Below are 15958 nucleotides of genomic sequence, written 5' to 3'. Positions count from 1 at the left end.
TTGACTTTTTCCACATTTTGTTGTTACAAAGTGGGATTAAAATGGGTTTTCTTGAATTTATTTGTCAACGATCTACACAAAATACACTTGTAGAAGAACAATTCTGACATTTTGTAAAAAATTAAATGAAAAAAACCCCACTAATACTATATATCTTAATGAGATGAGTATTTAACCCCCTGAGTCAATACATGTTAGAGTAAGTCTCTTAAGAGCTTTCCACAACTGGTTTGTGCAACATTTGCCATCATTTGCCACTTTTAAAAATTCTTCTAACTCTGTCAAATTGGTTGTTGATCATTGCTAGACAACCATTTTCAGGTCTTGCCATAGATTTACAAGCATATTTAAGTCAAATCTGTAACTTGGCCACTCAGTGTAGATTTGACCTTGTGTTTTAGGATATTGTTCTGCTGAACGGTGAATTCATCTCCTAGTGTCTGGTGGAAAGCAGACTGAACTAGGTTTTCCTCCATTCTCTCCATTTATTTTTTTTATCCTGTAAAAACTCGCCAGTCCTTAACGATTACAAGCATACCCATAACATGATGCAGCCACCACTGTTTGAATATACAATATGGAGAGTGGTACTCAGTGGTGAGTTGTGTTGGATTTGCACCAAACATATCGCTTTGTATTTAGGACCTAAAGTTAATTTCTGACACATTTCTTGCATTTTTACTTTAGTGCCTTACTGCAACCAGGATTCATTTTTAATTCAGGCTGTAACACAACAAAATGTGGAAAAAGTCAAGGGGTGTGAATACTTTCTGAAGGTACTGTACATGTATGGAATTAGAGTAAAATAAGATGTACTAACCAAAGTTAGCATATGATGTTTTCAGATCAATTGACTGAGTGAGGCTTCTCTCTTTTATAGCTTTCAGGGCTAGGGTGTGAGATTAAAGAGAGGATGAGATGAGATGTGAGGACAGTGGCATTATCATAGGCGGTTACACAGCCGTTTGGATGAATAATGGTCCTTGGGTAATTTTCTAATGAAGAAGTGAACTGGCAAACACAGCACTGGAGTCCCTGAGGAATTGATGAGCCTACGCAACCTTTGTGGCTCTGGTTATGTGATGAGGGTGAGAGGCTGGATTTGATCATACTGCCGCCCGCTGCAGTTAGTGTCCCCTAATATTCATGATTCAGAGTCCGAGTCGTACATCCGTCTTTGCCTTCTTGAAAGGCCAATGCGGTTAAGGAAGAACAGTCATTGAAGCTGAAAAGCGCGGCTACGCGGAGGGCAATGAATGAGTACAATGAATATACGGTACATCAATTCAGGCCGGTACTAGTGTACGGTACAAGATAGGCAGCATTAATGTTTTTCATATGCTGCTCTGTGCATTGGGATTTGTTTCTTTATTTACTGCTATTCTGTAAGATTCAATAGTAAAGTAATGCATGTCCGACTGTGCTCTAGATAGGGAGATGCAGTGGTCATAGGCCAGTATGTGTCTGTGCACGCGCACCCTTGCGTGTGTGTATGCGTGCGTCTGTGTGGAAGTGTGTGTGTGTTTGAGTGCAAATGAGGGTGCGGGTATGCGCACGTGACTGCATGCGTGTACATACATGTGTATGTGAGTTCTTGGGGATGTTGGTTTGAGGACTCCCCCGCTGAGGCTAATCCAGTCTGATTGGCCACATCTCAGACACTACAACACGGAGTACGGCCACTAGAGTACTATTCTGAGCTCTACCCTCTCTCTGATGCTGTAAATAAGAGCTATAACCTTCATTTTAATGGTTGGACCTGGACACTCTTGTAGTGGTCCATTTATGTTCACTTCATCCACCCCCGGTGTCTGTCTGGCTGACTGTGGGATCTGAGAGCTTTGCGTCACATTCGGTTTCAGAGCCTCCTAATTTATCCCAATACATGTGGGCTAAACAGTTAAACTAACACACACAGGTCTGAAATGGTATCCGATTCCCTATATAGTGCACTACTCAAATGTATTTATATAGCCCTTCGTACATCAGCTGATATCTCAAAGTGCTGTACAGAAACCCAGCCTAAAACCCCAAACAGCAAGCAATGCAGGTGTAGAAGCACGGTGGCTAGGAAAAACTCCCTAGAAAGGCCAAAACCTAGGACGAAACCTAGAGAGGAACCAGGCTATGTGGGGTGGCCTGTCCTCGTCTGGCAGTGCCGGGTGGAGATTATATAACGGAACATGGCCAAGATGTTCAAATGTTCATTAATGACCAGCATGGTCAAATAATAATAATCACAGGCAGAACAGTTGAAACTGGAGCAGCAGCACAGCCAGGTGGACTGGGGACAGCAAGGAGTCATCATGCTAGGTAGTCCTGAGGCATGGTCCTCTGAGAGAGAGAAAGAATTAGAGAGCATACTTAAATTCACACAGGACACCGGATAAGACAGGAGAAGTACTCCAGATATAACAAACTGACCCTAACCCCCCCGACACATAATGCCTAGGACTCTGGTCAAATGAAGTGCACTATAGTACCTTCAGAAAGTATTCATACCCTTTGTCTTGTTCCACATTTTGTTGTGTCCTAGCCTGAATTCAAAATGAATTACATTTATTTATCTCACCCATCTACACACAATACCCCATTTTTTTACCTTTTATTTTAATAGGCAAGTCAGTTAAGAACAAATTCTTATTTTTAATGATGGCCTAGGAACAGTGGGTTAACTGCCTGTTCTAGGGCAGAACGACAGATTTTGTACCTTGTCAGCTTGGGGATTTGAACTTGCAACCTTTTGGTTACTAGTCCAATGCTCTAACCACTAGGCTACCCTGCTGGCCTTGAGGCCGATACATAGAGCTTAATAAAGAGCAGTGATTTTAGCCAGAGCAGTTTCCATGTTTCTTCTTTTTTCTCTCATGTATTTTCATATAATAGTCCCAAAATTGATGTATCAATCGCAGATTGCCTCTTTAAAGAACTTAAAACCCTATGTACAATACAGTACTGTAATGACTCGAGGCGGTGTTTCAGCGAGTGACCTACTTCCTAATTGAATATGATTAAACATACAGCAGTTTGCACAAACTCTTTGAGCATTTCGATTGCCCAATTAACCCATATGTGACTTATGCAAGGTTAAATCATCTTCAGATAATTTTTTATTAAGTTGTATTTGGTCTACAAATGCTCATATGCACAGACGTAATCATCATTATAGTACTGTACATAGCAGACAATAGCTAGTTAATAGTAGTGGTGGAAAAAGTACCCAATTGTCAACCTTGAGTAAAAGTATAGATTCCATAATAGAAAATGACTCAAGTAATAGTGAAAGTCACTTAGACTTTTACTCAAGTAGTATTTTACTAAAAGTATTTGGTTAAATATATGTGCTCCACACATACAATTATCTGTAAGGTCCCTCAGTCAAGCAATGAATTTCAAACACGGATTCAACCACAAAGACCAGGGATGTTTTCCAATGCCTTGCAAAGAAGGACATCTATTGTTAGATGGGTAAAAATAAAAAGCAGACATTAAATATCCTTTTGAGCATGGTGAAGTTATTAATTACACTTTGGATGGTGTATCAATACACCCAGTCACTATGAAGATACAGGCGTCCTTCCTAACTCAGTTGCCAGAGAGGAAGGAAACACAGGCAATGAAACATCTGGATAGAAGAAACTGCTCGGGTCGCACAAAAGGAAATATAGAATTGTGGATAAAGTTAATATAAAGTTTATGCCGCAGGCTTCAGCTCCGAGGGGCATGTGTTCAATCCCAGTGTTATGCACTAGTGATGGGAAACTGAGGCTTTCTAAATGCTTACACCAAATTGTGCCAAGAGTAAAAGTATAGATTATTTCAAATTCCTTATATAAGGCAAACCAGATGGCACGATTTTCAAGTTGTTTTAAATTTACAGAGAGTCAAGGGCACACTCCAACACTCAGACATAATTTACAAATGAAGCATGTGTGTTTAGTGAGTACGCCAGATCAGAGGCAGTAGGGATTACGAGGGATTTTCTCTTGATAAGTGTGTGAATTGGACCACCACTTTCTTCAGCAATGTGGTGGAGTAAAAATAAAAGTTGACAAAAATATAAATAGTCAAGTACAGATTTAATTAGTACTTTAAAGTATTTTTACTTACAGTGCATTCGGAAAGTATTCAGAGACCTTGACTTTTTCCCCATTTTGTTACGTTTACAGTCTTATTCTAAAATGGATTTTTTTTAAACATCCTCATCAATCTACACACAATACTCCATGACAAAGCAAAAACAGGTTTTTATACATTTTTGCAAATTTATAAAATAACAAAAACAGAAATACCTTAAGTATTCAGACCCTTTTGAGACTTGAAATTGAGCTGAGGTGCCTCCTGTTTCCATTGATCATCATTGAGATGTTTCTACAACTTCATTGCAGTCCGTCTGTGGTAAATGTAATTGATTGGACAAGATTTGGAAAGGCACACACCTGTCTATATAAGGTCCCACAGTTGACGGTGCATGTCAGAGCAAAAACCAAGCCATGAGGTCGAAGGAATTGTCCGTAGAGCTCCGAGACAGGATTGTGACGAGGCACAGATCTGGGGAGGGGTACCAAAAGATTTATGCAGCATTGAAGATCTATAAGAACACAGTGGCCTCCATCATTCTTAAATAGAAGAAGTTTAGAACCACCAAGACTCTTCCTAGAGCTGGCCGCCTAGGCAAACTGAGCAATCGGGGGAGAAGGGCCTTGATCGGGGAGGTGACCAAGAACCCGATGGTCACTCTAGAGCTCCAGAGTTCCTCTGTGGAGATGGGAGAACATTCCAGAAGGACAACCATCTCTGCAGCACTCCACCAATCAAGGAGTGACCAGACAGAAGCCACTCCTCAGTAAATTGCACATGACATCCCGCTTGGAGTTTACCTAAAGGCACCTAAAGGACTCTCAGACCATGAGCAACAAGATTCTCTGGTCTGATGAAACCAAGACTGAACCTGCATGCCAAGTGTCACATCTGGAGGAAACTTGGCACCATCCCTACGGTAAAGTATGGTGGTGCAACATCATGCTGTGGATATGTTTTTCAGAGGTAGGGACTGGGAGACTAGTCAGGATCGAGGGAAAGATGAATGGCGCAAAGTACAGACAGATCCACAACTGATGATGGTGCAGGCAGAGATGGTCGCCTCACTTCGAGTTCTTAGGAAACTGTGCAGTATTTTGTTTTTTATGTATTATTTCTTACATTGTTACCCCAGGAAATCTGAAGTCTTATTATATACAGCCGGGAAGAACTATTGGATATAAGAACAACGTCAACTTATCAACATTATGACCAGGAATATGAATTTCCCGAAGTTGATCCTTTGTTAGGACCTCCACCCAGGACAATGGATCTAATTCCAGTAGTCGATCCAAAGCAACGATGGCACAGAAGGGGCAGACGAAGCGGCCACCTGGCCAGGCTCCGTAGACATGCACAACACCCACCGCTCCAGAGTATACTACTAGCCAATGTCCAGTCTCTTGACAACAAGGTATATGAAATTCGAGCAAGGGTTGCATTCCAGAGAGCCACCGGGCTTCTCCATGCATTGCGCCGACAGAGATAAACACCTCTGGGAAGAGGATGGGAGGGGGTTATGCTTTATGATTAACGACTCATGGTGTAATCATAACAACACACAGGAACTCAAGTCCTTCTGCTCACCCGATCTAGAATTTCTTACAATCAAATGCCGGCCATTTTACCTACAAGAGAATTCTTATCAGTTATAGTGACAGCTGTTCACATTCCCCTCAAGCAGACACCAAGACTGCCATCAAGGAACTTCACTGGACTATATGCAAACTGGACACCATACATCCTGAGGCTGCATTTATTGTAGCTGGGAATTTTAACAAAGCAAATTTGAGATCAAGGCTGCCTAAATTCTACCAGCATATTTATTGTGCTACGCGCATGCGCAATACCCTCGACCACTACTACTCTAACATCCGCGATGCATACAAAGCCCTACCCCGTCCTCCTTTCGGCAAATCCGACCATGAAGCGATCTTGCTCCTTCCGTCTTAAAGGCAGAAACTCAAACAGGATGTACAAGTGACAACAACCATTCAACTCGGGTCCGACCAATCGGAAGCCACGCTTCAAGATTGTTTAGATCAATATGTTCTGTTCAGCTTCTGGGTAACAACATCGACCAATACGCTGACTCTGTGAGTGCGTTTATAAAGAAGTGCATTGGAGATGTTGTACCCACTGTGACTATTAAAACCTACCCTAACCAGAAACCGGGGATGGATGGCGGCATTCGCACAAAACTGAAAGTGCGATCCACCGCATTTAACCATGGAAAGAGGTCTGGGAATATGTCTGAATATAAACAGTGTAGTTATTCCCTCCGCAAGGCAACCAACCAAGCAAAATTCCAGTACAGGGACAAGGTGGAGTCGCAATTCAACGGCTCAAACACAATACATATGTTGCAGGGTCTACAGGAAATCACGGACTACAAAAAGAAATCCAGCCACGTAATGGACACCGATGTCACGCTTGCAGACAACTAAACACCTTCTTTGCCCGCTTTGGTGATTATACAGTGCCACCGTTGTGGCCTGCTAACAACGACTGCCCCCCCCCTCTCCTTCTCCGTGGCTGACGTGAGTAAAACATTTAAACGTGTTAACCCTCGCAAAGCTGCTGGCTCAGACGGCATCCCTAGCCGTGTCCTCAGCGCATGCACAGACCAGCTGGCTGGGGTGTTTACGGACATATTCAATCGCTCCCTATCCCAGTCTGTTGTCCCCACATGTTTCAAGATGGCTACCATTGTTCCTGTACCCAAGAAGGCAAAGATAACAGAACTAAATGACTACCGCCCCGTAGCACTCACTTCTGTCATCATGAAGTGCTTTGAGAGTCAAAGATCATATCACCTCCACCTTAGACCCACTTCAGTTTGCCTACCGCTCCAATATGTCCACAGACGCAATTGCCATCTCACTGCACACTGCCCTATCCAATCTGCACAAGAGGAATACCTATGTAAGAAAGCTGTTCATTGACTACAGCTCAGCATTCAACACCATAGTACCCAAGCTCATCATCAAGCTGGAGGCCCTGGGTCTCAACCCTGCCCTGGGCATTTGGGTCCTGGACTTGTTGACGGGCCGCCCCCAGGTGGTGATGACCCCCAACACTGGGGCCCCACAAGGGTGCGTGCTCAGCCCCCTCCTGTACTCCCTGTTCACCCATGTTTGCGTAGCCATGCACGCCTCCAACTCAATCATACATTTTGCAGATGACACAACAGTAGTGGGCTTGTTTACCAACAACGACGAGACAGCCTACAGGGAGGAGGTGAGGGCACTCGGAGTGTGGTGTCAGAAAACAACCTCTCGCTCAACGTCAACAAAGGAAATGATCGTGGACTTAAGGAAACAACAGATGATGCACCCCACCAATCCACATTGAAGGGATAGCAGTGGAGAAACTGAAATGGTCCACCCACACAGACAGTGGTGAAGAAGGGGCAAACAGCGCCTCTTCAACCTCAAGAGGCTGGAGAAATTTGGCTTGTCACTTAAAACCCTGACAAACTTTTACAGATGGACAATCGAGTGCATACTGTCGGGCTGTATCACAGCCTGGTACTGCAACTGCACCGCCCTCCATGACACCTACAACGCCTTCACAGGAAGGCCAAAAAGATCATCAAGGACATTTGTCTATTCACACCGCTACCACCTAGAAGGTGAGGTCAGTACAGGTGCAACAAAACTGGGCCCGAGAGAAGCTGTTTTTCAGTCTCTCAATGCCATCAGACTGCTAAACAGCCATCACTACCTCAGAGGCTGCCGCCTACAATTAATACCCAATCACTGACCACTTTAATAAATGGATCACTATTCACTTTATACAATGACACTCTAAATATTGCCACTTTAATAATGTTTACATATCTTACATTACTCATATCACATGTATACACTCTGTTTTAATACCATCTATTGCACCATACCTATGCCGCTCAACCATCGCTCATCCATATACTTGCATATACATGTTCTCATTCACTCCTTCAGGTTTGTGTGTATTAGGTTGTTGTTGGGGAATTGTTAGATTACTTGTTAGATATTACTGCACTGTCGGGAACTAGAAGCAGAAGCATTTCACTACACTTACATTAACATCTGCTAACCATGTGTATGTGACAAATAACATTTTATTTGATGAATACATGCTACAGAGCGCTCATGACCTCAGCCTGGGGTGAAGGTTCACCTTCCAACAGGACAACGCTAAGCACACAGCCAAGACAACGCAGGAGTGGCTTCGGGACAGGTTTCTGAATGTCCTTGAGTAGCCCAGTCAGAGCCTGAACTTGAACCCGATCAAACATCTCTGGAGCAGCAACGCTTCCCATCCAACCTGACAGAGCTTGAGAGGATCTGCAGAGAAAAATGGAAGAAACTCCCAAAATACAGCTGTGCCAAGCTTGTAGTGTCATAACCAAGAAGACTTGAGGCTTTAATCACTGTCAAAGGTGCTTCAACAAAGTACTGAGTAAAGGGACTGAATATGTCAGGACCCGGTTTCGAACCTGGGTCTCCGGAGTGAGAAACAGTCACTTAACCAACTGAGCCACGAATAGACAGCAGAACCCAGAAGATGAGGCAGACACAGCAGTACTTAAGACGGTGTATTTAATAAAGAAAAAATCCTAAAATACAAAAATGGCAAATCCAAAAGGTGGTAGGTAAAACACAAAAGAACTCAAAAGAAACTCACCAAAAATAAACAAAAACAAAAAACAGAATACCACAAGAACGTCACCCGGAATCGACAAGAGCACACAGAACACTAGGGCAGGGTGCTAACATACAAACACAGAGCACAGAACTGAGGGAAACAAAGGGTTTAAATACAATCGGGGAAACGAGACACAGGTGCAAACAATAATGGGGATCAAGGGAAAAACACAGGGACAAAAAGCACAATGGGGACATCTACTGACAAAAACCCGGAACAACCCTGGCCAAATCCTGACAGAATCCCCCTAGGAACGGCTCCTGACGTTCCTACCAGCTCTCTCAGGGTGGAGGACCCTGAACTGACGAATGAGGTCAGGGTCCAGGATGTCTTTGGCAGGAACCCAGGAGCGCTCCTCAGGACCGTAGCCTTCCCAGTCCACCAGATACTGCCAGGACCGCTGCACCCGGCGGGAATCCAGTATCCGGCGGACGGTATAAGCCGGCTGGCCTCCAATGACACGAGGCGGAGGGGGAGGTCTGTCTGCCGGGACAAGGGGAGAAAAACAACAGGTTTTAACAATGACACATGAAATGTGGGATTAATCTTAAGGGATCTGGGTAAGTGTAGGCGATAAGAAACTGGGTTAACTCTCCTGGCAACCTTGAAGGGACCGATGTATTTTTGGGACAGCTTGCGAGACTCCACCCGTAGAGGTAAGTCTCTTGTGGAAAGCCAGACTCTCTGGCCGGGGCGCAGGGTAGGCCCGGGACGGCGACGTCTGTTGGCTTGTTGTTGATACCTCTGTGAGGAACGCATCAGATTAAGACGGGTCTTCCTCCACATAAGCCGACAGCGTCTGACGAACCTCAAGGCTGAAGGCACTCTGACTTCTGCCTCCTGGTCCGGGAACAATGGAGGAGCATAGCCAAACTGACACTCGTGCGGGGACATACCAGTGGAGGAGGAGCGCAAGGTGTTGTGTGCGTATTCGGCCCAAACAATAAAGGATGACCATGTGGACGGGTTGTCACGAGTCATACATCGGAGGGTGGTTTCCAGCTCTTGATTCATCCTCTCTGTTTGGCCGTTGGACTCCGGATGATAGACTGGCAGAAGCCCCCATGAGTTGGCAGAAGGCCTTCCAAAACCTTGAGGCGAACTGGGGACCTCTGTCAGAAACCACATCTTGAGGAATGCCGAAGACTCGGAACACATGATTAATTACCAACTCAGCCGTTTCCTTGGCAGAAGGTAACTTAGTCAGAGGGACGAACCTGGCCGCCTTTGAAAACCTGTCAATTATGACTAGGATAGTAGTATTGCCATGGGATGGAGGAAGTCCAGTAATAAAGTCCAATGAGATATGGGACCAGGGTCTGTGGGGAACAGGTAAAGGATGAAGGAGTCCTTGAGGGCGGAGGTGAGAAGATTTGCCCTGGCAGCACACGGGGCAGGCATTGACGAAAGTGGCAACGTCTTCTCTTATGGTAGGCCACCAGAACTTACGCTGGATGAACTCCAAGGTGCGACCTACGCCCGGATGACAGGTGAGGCGAGAGGAGTGCCCCCACAGAAGGACCTGAGTCCTCACTGCCTTGGGGACAAACAACCGATTGGCAGGGCCTCCTTTAGGGTCCGGTTCGCTAGCTTGAGCACGTCTCACGGTATCCTCAACTTGCCACGAGATCGGAGCCACAATCTTAGCAGCAGGAAGGACAGGCATGTCCGTGTCATCTCGAATGGCAGGAGCGTAGACTCGGGACAGGGCATCCGGTTTGATATTCTTCGACCCGGGCCGATAGGTGAGGATAAACTGGAATCGATTGAAGAAAAGAGACCATCTAGCTTGTCTAGAGTTCAATCGCTTCGCCTGCTGGATATACTCCAGATTTTTGTGGTCCGTAAGCACTTGAAACGGGTGAGAAGCCCCCTCGAGCCAGTGTCTCCATTCCTTCAATGCCATCTTAACCGCTAGGAGTTCACGATCCCCCACATCGTAGTTCCTCTCAGTCGGGGTAAGCCGGTGTGAGAAGAAAGCGCACGGATGAAGCTTCTTGTCTTCACCCCTCTGAGACAGGACAGCTCCAACACCAACCTCTGATGCGTCTACCTCCACCACAAATGGTTCATCCGTAGTCGGTAGTATCAGGATGGGAGCAGAGAGGATGCGCTGCTTGAGTCCTTGGAAGGCCGTCTCAGCTTCTCTTCCCCAAAAAAACCTTGCATTGCCACCTTTGGTTAAAGCTGAGAGAGGAGCTGCCACCAAACTGAAGTTCTTGATGAACTTGCGGTAAAAGTTTGAAGCCCAGGAAACGCTGAACATCCTTAACGGATTTGGGGGTGGGCCAATCCGCTACCGCCCCTACCTTCCTAGGGTCCATTTGGATTCGACCGGGTTCCACTACAAATCCCAGGAATTGTACTCGGGATGAATGGAACTCACATTTTTCCGGCTTAACGTACAGATGGCTGTCCAGGAGGCGTTTGAGTACTTGTCTGACATGCTTAGTGTGTTCTTGAAGGGAGCTCGAAAAGATGAGGATGTCATCCAAGTAAACGAACACAAATATGTTAAGCATATCCCTAAGCACATCGTTTATGAGCGCTTGGAACACCGCTGGGGCGTTGGTCAGGCCGAAGGGCATCACCAAGTATTCATAGTGACCAGTAGGCGTGTTGAAAGCGGTCTTCCACTCGTCACCAGGTCTGATCCGCACAAGATGGTATGCGTTCCGCAGGTCAAGCTTAGTGAAAACAACTGCTTCCTGGAGCAGCTCGAAGGCTGTGGCCATAAGGGGTAGCGGGTAACGGTTACGGACGGTTATGTCAGTGAGTCCCCGGTGGTCGATGCAAGGACGTAACCCACCATCTTTCTTGGCCACAAAGAAAAACCCTGCTCGAGCCGGGGAGGTTGATGGACGCATTAGGCCTGCTTCCAGAGAGTCCTTGATGTAGGTATCCATAGCAGCTCGTTCGGGTGGAGATAGGGAAAAGATCCGACCCCTGGGGGGGCAAGTGCCCGGAAACAGGTCGATGGGGCAATCGTAAGATCTATGGGGTGGTAGCATGGTGGCCCTCTGTTTGCTAAACACCAGTTTGAGGTCATGGTAACACTCGGGAACTCGGGTCAGGTCGATGGATTCTAAAGACTCGGGAGTAGAACTCGGGAATTCTGGAAAATACAAGTAGCTTGGCACGTAGGACCCCACTGCTTGATAGTGCCCACAGACCAGTCGATGTGAGGGTTATGGCTGTGAAGCCAGGGGTATCCAAGGACGAGAGGGAACTCGGAACAGGAGATCAAATGAAAGTTCATCAATTCCTGGTGTTGTGAAACTGAAAGTCTCAAGGAGGTAGTGACATGAGTGACAAGTCCAGATCCCAAAGGGCTTCCATCCAATGTAGTAACCCTCATGGGGTCACTTAGAAGTTCAGAGGGAACGCCATTCTCCTTCGCCCAGACACCATCCATGAAGTTACCTGCGGCTCCAGAGTCTACCAAGGCTTGAAGGTGAAGCTTGTGGTTGTCCCAGGAGAGGGTGACTGGAATGAGCAGACGGGAGTTGGACGGATGGGAGGAGGTTATGTTTCCCGTTACAGTTCCCCCGGTCTGTACGGGACAGAGCGTTTCCCTGGAGCCCGGGACACGTGGAACGGAAATGGCCCGGTTTGCCGCAATATAGACAGCGTCGCTCCCTCATCCGGCGGTCTCTCTCAGCCTGGGAGATGCGTCCAATCTGCATGGGTTCCGGTGGAGCCAGTGATGATAAAGGTGGGGACTCGGAGCTGGGACTGATAGGAGCTAGAGGTCTACGGTTGAGTTCTCTCTCTCTCAGACGCTGGTCAATGCGTGAGGCCAACTTGATCAGGGACTCGAGATTGTCCGGTGGTTCCCGAGTGGCCAGTTCATCTTGGATAGTGTCGGAAAGGCCTTTCAGAAAGCACACCGTGAGCGCCTCGTTGTTCCAGCCACTCGCTGCTGCCACCGTGCGGAACTGGATGGCATAGTCCGTCACGCTGCGCCAACCTTGATGGAGAGTCAGGAGCTGTTTGGCTGAGTCAGAACCACTGCTTGGGCCTTGAAACACTCGTTTGAATTCCTCAGCAAAGGCAGAGTAGCTGGCACAGCAGGAACTATGGGCATCCCACACAGCAGTAGCCCAGGCCAGGGCTTTTTCCGACAGCAGGGTGATGATATATGCGATCTTAGACCAGTCGGTGGGAAACGACGAGGGTTGCAGCTCAAAGGAGAGAGAACATTGAGTGAGAAACCCTTTACAAGCACTTGGATCACTTGGTACGTGAACTTGAGGTACTGGGACGGGAACTGTTGCCGGGGTAAGTCGATCAGATATTTGCTTAATGGAAGTCAGCATCTCCGACAGAAGATGAGAATGTCTAGCCATTAAGGCCTCTTGCTGAACCAGGGCGGCTTCGTGGCGTTGGACAGTCTCCTGGTGGTGGGACAGCGTGGCAAAAAGGTCCTGGGAACTGGCTGCCTCTGGGTTCATTTTTGGCTCTGTGTTTCTGTCAGGACCCGGTTTTCGAACCTGGGTCTCCGGAGTGAGAAACAGTCACTTAACCAACTGAGCCACGAATAGACAGCAGAACCCAGAAGATGAGGCAGACACAGCAGTACTTAAGACGGTGTATTTAATAAAGAAAAAATCCTAAAATACAAAAATGGCAAATCCAAAAGGTGGTAGGTAAAACACAAAAGAACTCAAAAGAAACTCACCAAAAATAAACAAAAACAAAAAACCACAAGAACGTCACCCGGAATCGACAAGAGCACACAGAACACTAGGGCAGGGTGCTAACATACAAACACAGAGCACAGAACTGAGGGAAACAAAGGGTTTAAATACAATCAGGGGAAACGAGACACAGGTGCAAACAATAATGGGGATCAAGGGAAAAACACAGGGACAAAAAGCACAATGGGGACATCTACTGACAAAAACCCGGAACAACCCTGGCCAAATCCTGACAGAATACTCATGGAAATGTGATATTTTATTATTTTATTTTTAATACATTTGACAACATTTAAAATCATCTGTTTTTGCTTCGTCATTATGGGGTATTGTGTGTAGATTGACAAGGGGGGGGGGGACAATCAATTTAATCAATTTCAGAATAAGGCTGTAATTGTCACGCCCTGACCTTAGAGCCTTTTTATTTCTCGATTTGGGGTGGACATTCTATGTTGTCTATTTTTTATTTTTGCCGAGTATGGTTCCCAATCAGAGGCAGTTGTCTATAGTTGTCTCTGATTGGGGATCATACTTAGGCAGCCTTTTTTCCCACCTGTGTTTGTGGGTAGTTATTTTCTGTTTAGTCTCTGTTATCTGACAGAACTGTTCGCTTTCGTTTTGCTACTTTGTTCGAGTGTTTTTTGATAATAAAAAAAATCATGAACACTTTTCACGCTGCGCTTTGGTCCTCTCCTTCCGACGACAGGCGTTACAGTAATGTAACAAAATGTGGAAAACATCAAGGGGTCTGAATACTTTCTGAATGTACTGTAAATACTTTACACCACTGGTTAATAGACAGATTAATATGGTTATGGATGAAAGTATTTGCTAATGCAACCATGCTTCACAGGGACACACCACAGAGTATGTGATAATCATCAGCGATGAGAGGAGAAAAAAAATCAACTTTTGAAACGTACTTTCTCCCATTGGTCAATTTTTTTGAAACAAAAGGATCTCAATCCCTCCCCGCTCCTCTGCATTCATTCCCTTTGATGAATTATATTCACGGGAAATCATTTCTGACGACTGCACACCAGTCAGCTCCAATCACTCAACAATAAGTGCTCAGTTGGGTAACAGTGGAGCCTAGCTAATGCCGGAACTGTACTGAGCATGCCCAGTGCCCACTAGTGTGGGGTTAAGATGCTTGGTAGAAGGGTGCAGGGAGTCTTCACAACTGACCATGTATTCTGGAAATGGAATGATATTCCACAGTGTTTGGTTGGTACACTGCTCCCCTACCGTTTGAAACACCACTTTCATTGTGACAGTTCTGAAGAGGCTCAGAAGAGACGTTGAGAGCTGGGCTCCCTGGTGTTTTATTTATCTGGCTTTTGTTTTATGTGATTGAGGTCAGAGAGAATCCGAACTAGACCCCCATCACGCCGTTGACCTTTTTGAAAGTTAACATTTCTCTTTCTTTGTAAATGGTCGTGGCTTCTTCCATTTCTCCCTTTCTCACGTTAGTAGTGGTTGGTATTGCTGGGAGAAGGATTGTGAGGAGATGAAATGTTCCTGAGGCTCTTACCCGTCGTAGTGTGTACATCACTGACTGTGGCGGCTCCGCAGCTTCCAAGCCTTTTGGATCAGAATTAGCTCTCTGTTCCTAGTTTTCATCTCTCTCACACCCTCTCTCTCGCTTGCTCTCTCTCTCGCTCCCTCACACATCTCTCCTTCTCTCTCACATCTATATATTCCCCCCTCATCTCCCTCCTCACATTTCTCTCTCTCTCTCTCTCTCTCTCTCTCTCTCTCTCTCGCACATGTCTCTCCCTCATCAAAACTCTCTCTCTCTCTGTTTCTCTCTTACGTGAACCCACTCGTTAATGCAATTGATTCTCGGTCTTTGAGAGCCGGTGACATGTGGAGTTGAGAAGCCAGAACTGGGGCATCTGTGTTGTCAGTGAGAGAGCTAACTGACAAACTAAAAGGCCTGATTGCAGACAGCTGTGATGGTTTGAGGTTGGACAGGTGCTGGAAGGTGTGTACAGGGAGGGTACTGCCTTTGCACCAGTGTGTGTCTCTCTTTCTCCCTCTGTCTCTCCCTCTTTGTCTGTCTGTCTCTGTAGGTGTGCCGATAAGAGAGGTGTGGTAGTGGGGTAACACGGTGGTCAGGGGGATGACAGGGTGCTCTGACAGTCCATAGCTAGCCTCAGGCTAACGCACTAAAGCACCATCGCTCGCATCGCCAGAGGATAATGCTGGATGAAAGTATCTCTCATTCGCCAAGAGTAGGGATTCAGTTCTAGCCTTTATCATTCTCTAGTGAATGATTTAATTCAGAACTTGTGGGAATAGAAAACAAGCCTCGTTCTTGGTTTGAATATCTCTTAGATCTAAAATGTTTTTCTTTTCACACTATGGGGGCTATGTGCTATGGGGGTGGTTTGTTTGGCAAATATGTCACACACACGCAAGCTTTTTCATGCTCAACAAGCATATTACTTTGTTCATTATTCATGCCGATGTTTGTTTTAAAT

General features: G+C 45.9%; 1 protein-coding gene across 2 annotated transcripts in view; it reads left to right on the top strand.

The window, feature by feature from the left end:
• Window positions 1-15958, top strand: part of LOC135558743 (catenin delta-2-like) — a 142946-nt gene that overhangs the window by 97062 nt on the left and 29926 nt on the right. The gene's annotated exons all lie outside the window — the stretch shown is intronic.

This window comes from Oncorhynchus masou, chromosome 17, assembly GCF_036934945.1.
Source record: "Oncorhynchus masou masou isolate Uvic2021 chromosome 17, UVic_Omas_1.1, whole genome shotgun sequence".
Taxonomy (NCBI): domain Eukaryota; kingdom Metazoa; phylum Chordata; class Actinopteri; order Salmoniformes; family Salmonidae; genus Oncorhynchus; species Oncorhynchus masou.
This window is presented reverse-complemented; position numbering and strand designations above follow the sequence as displayed.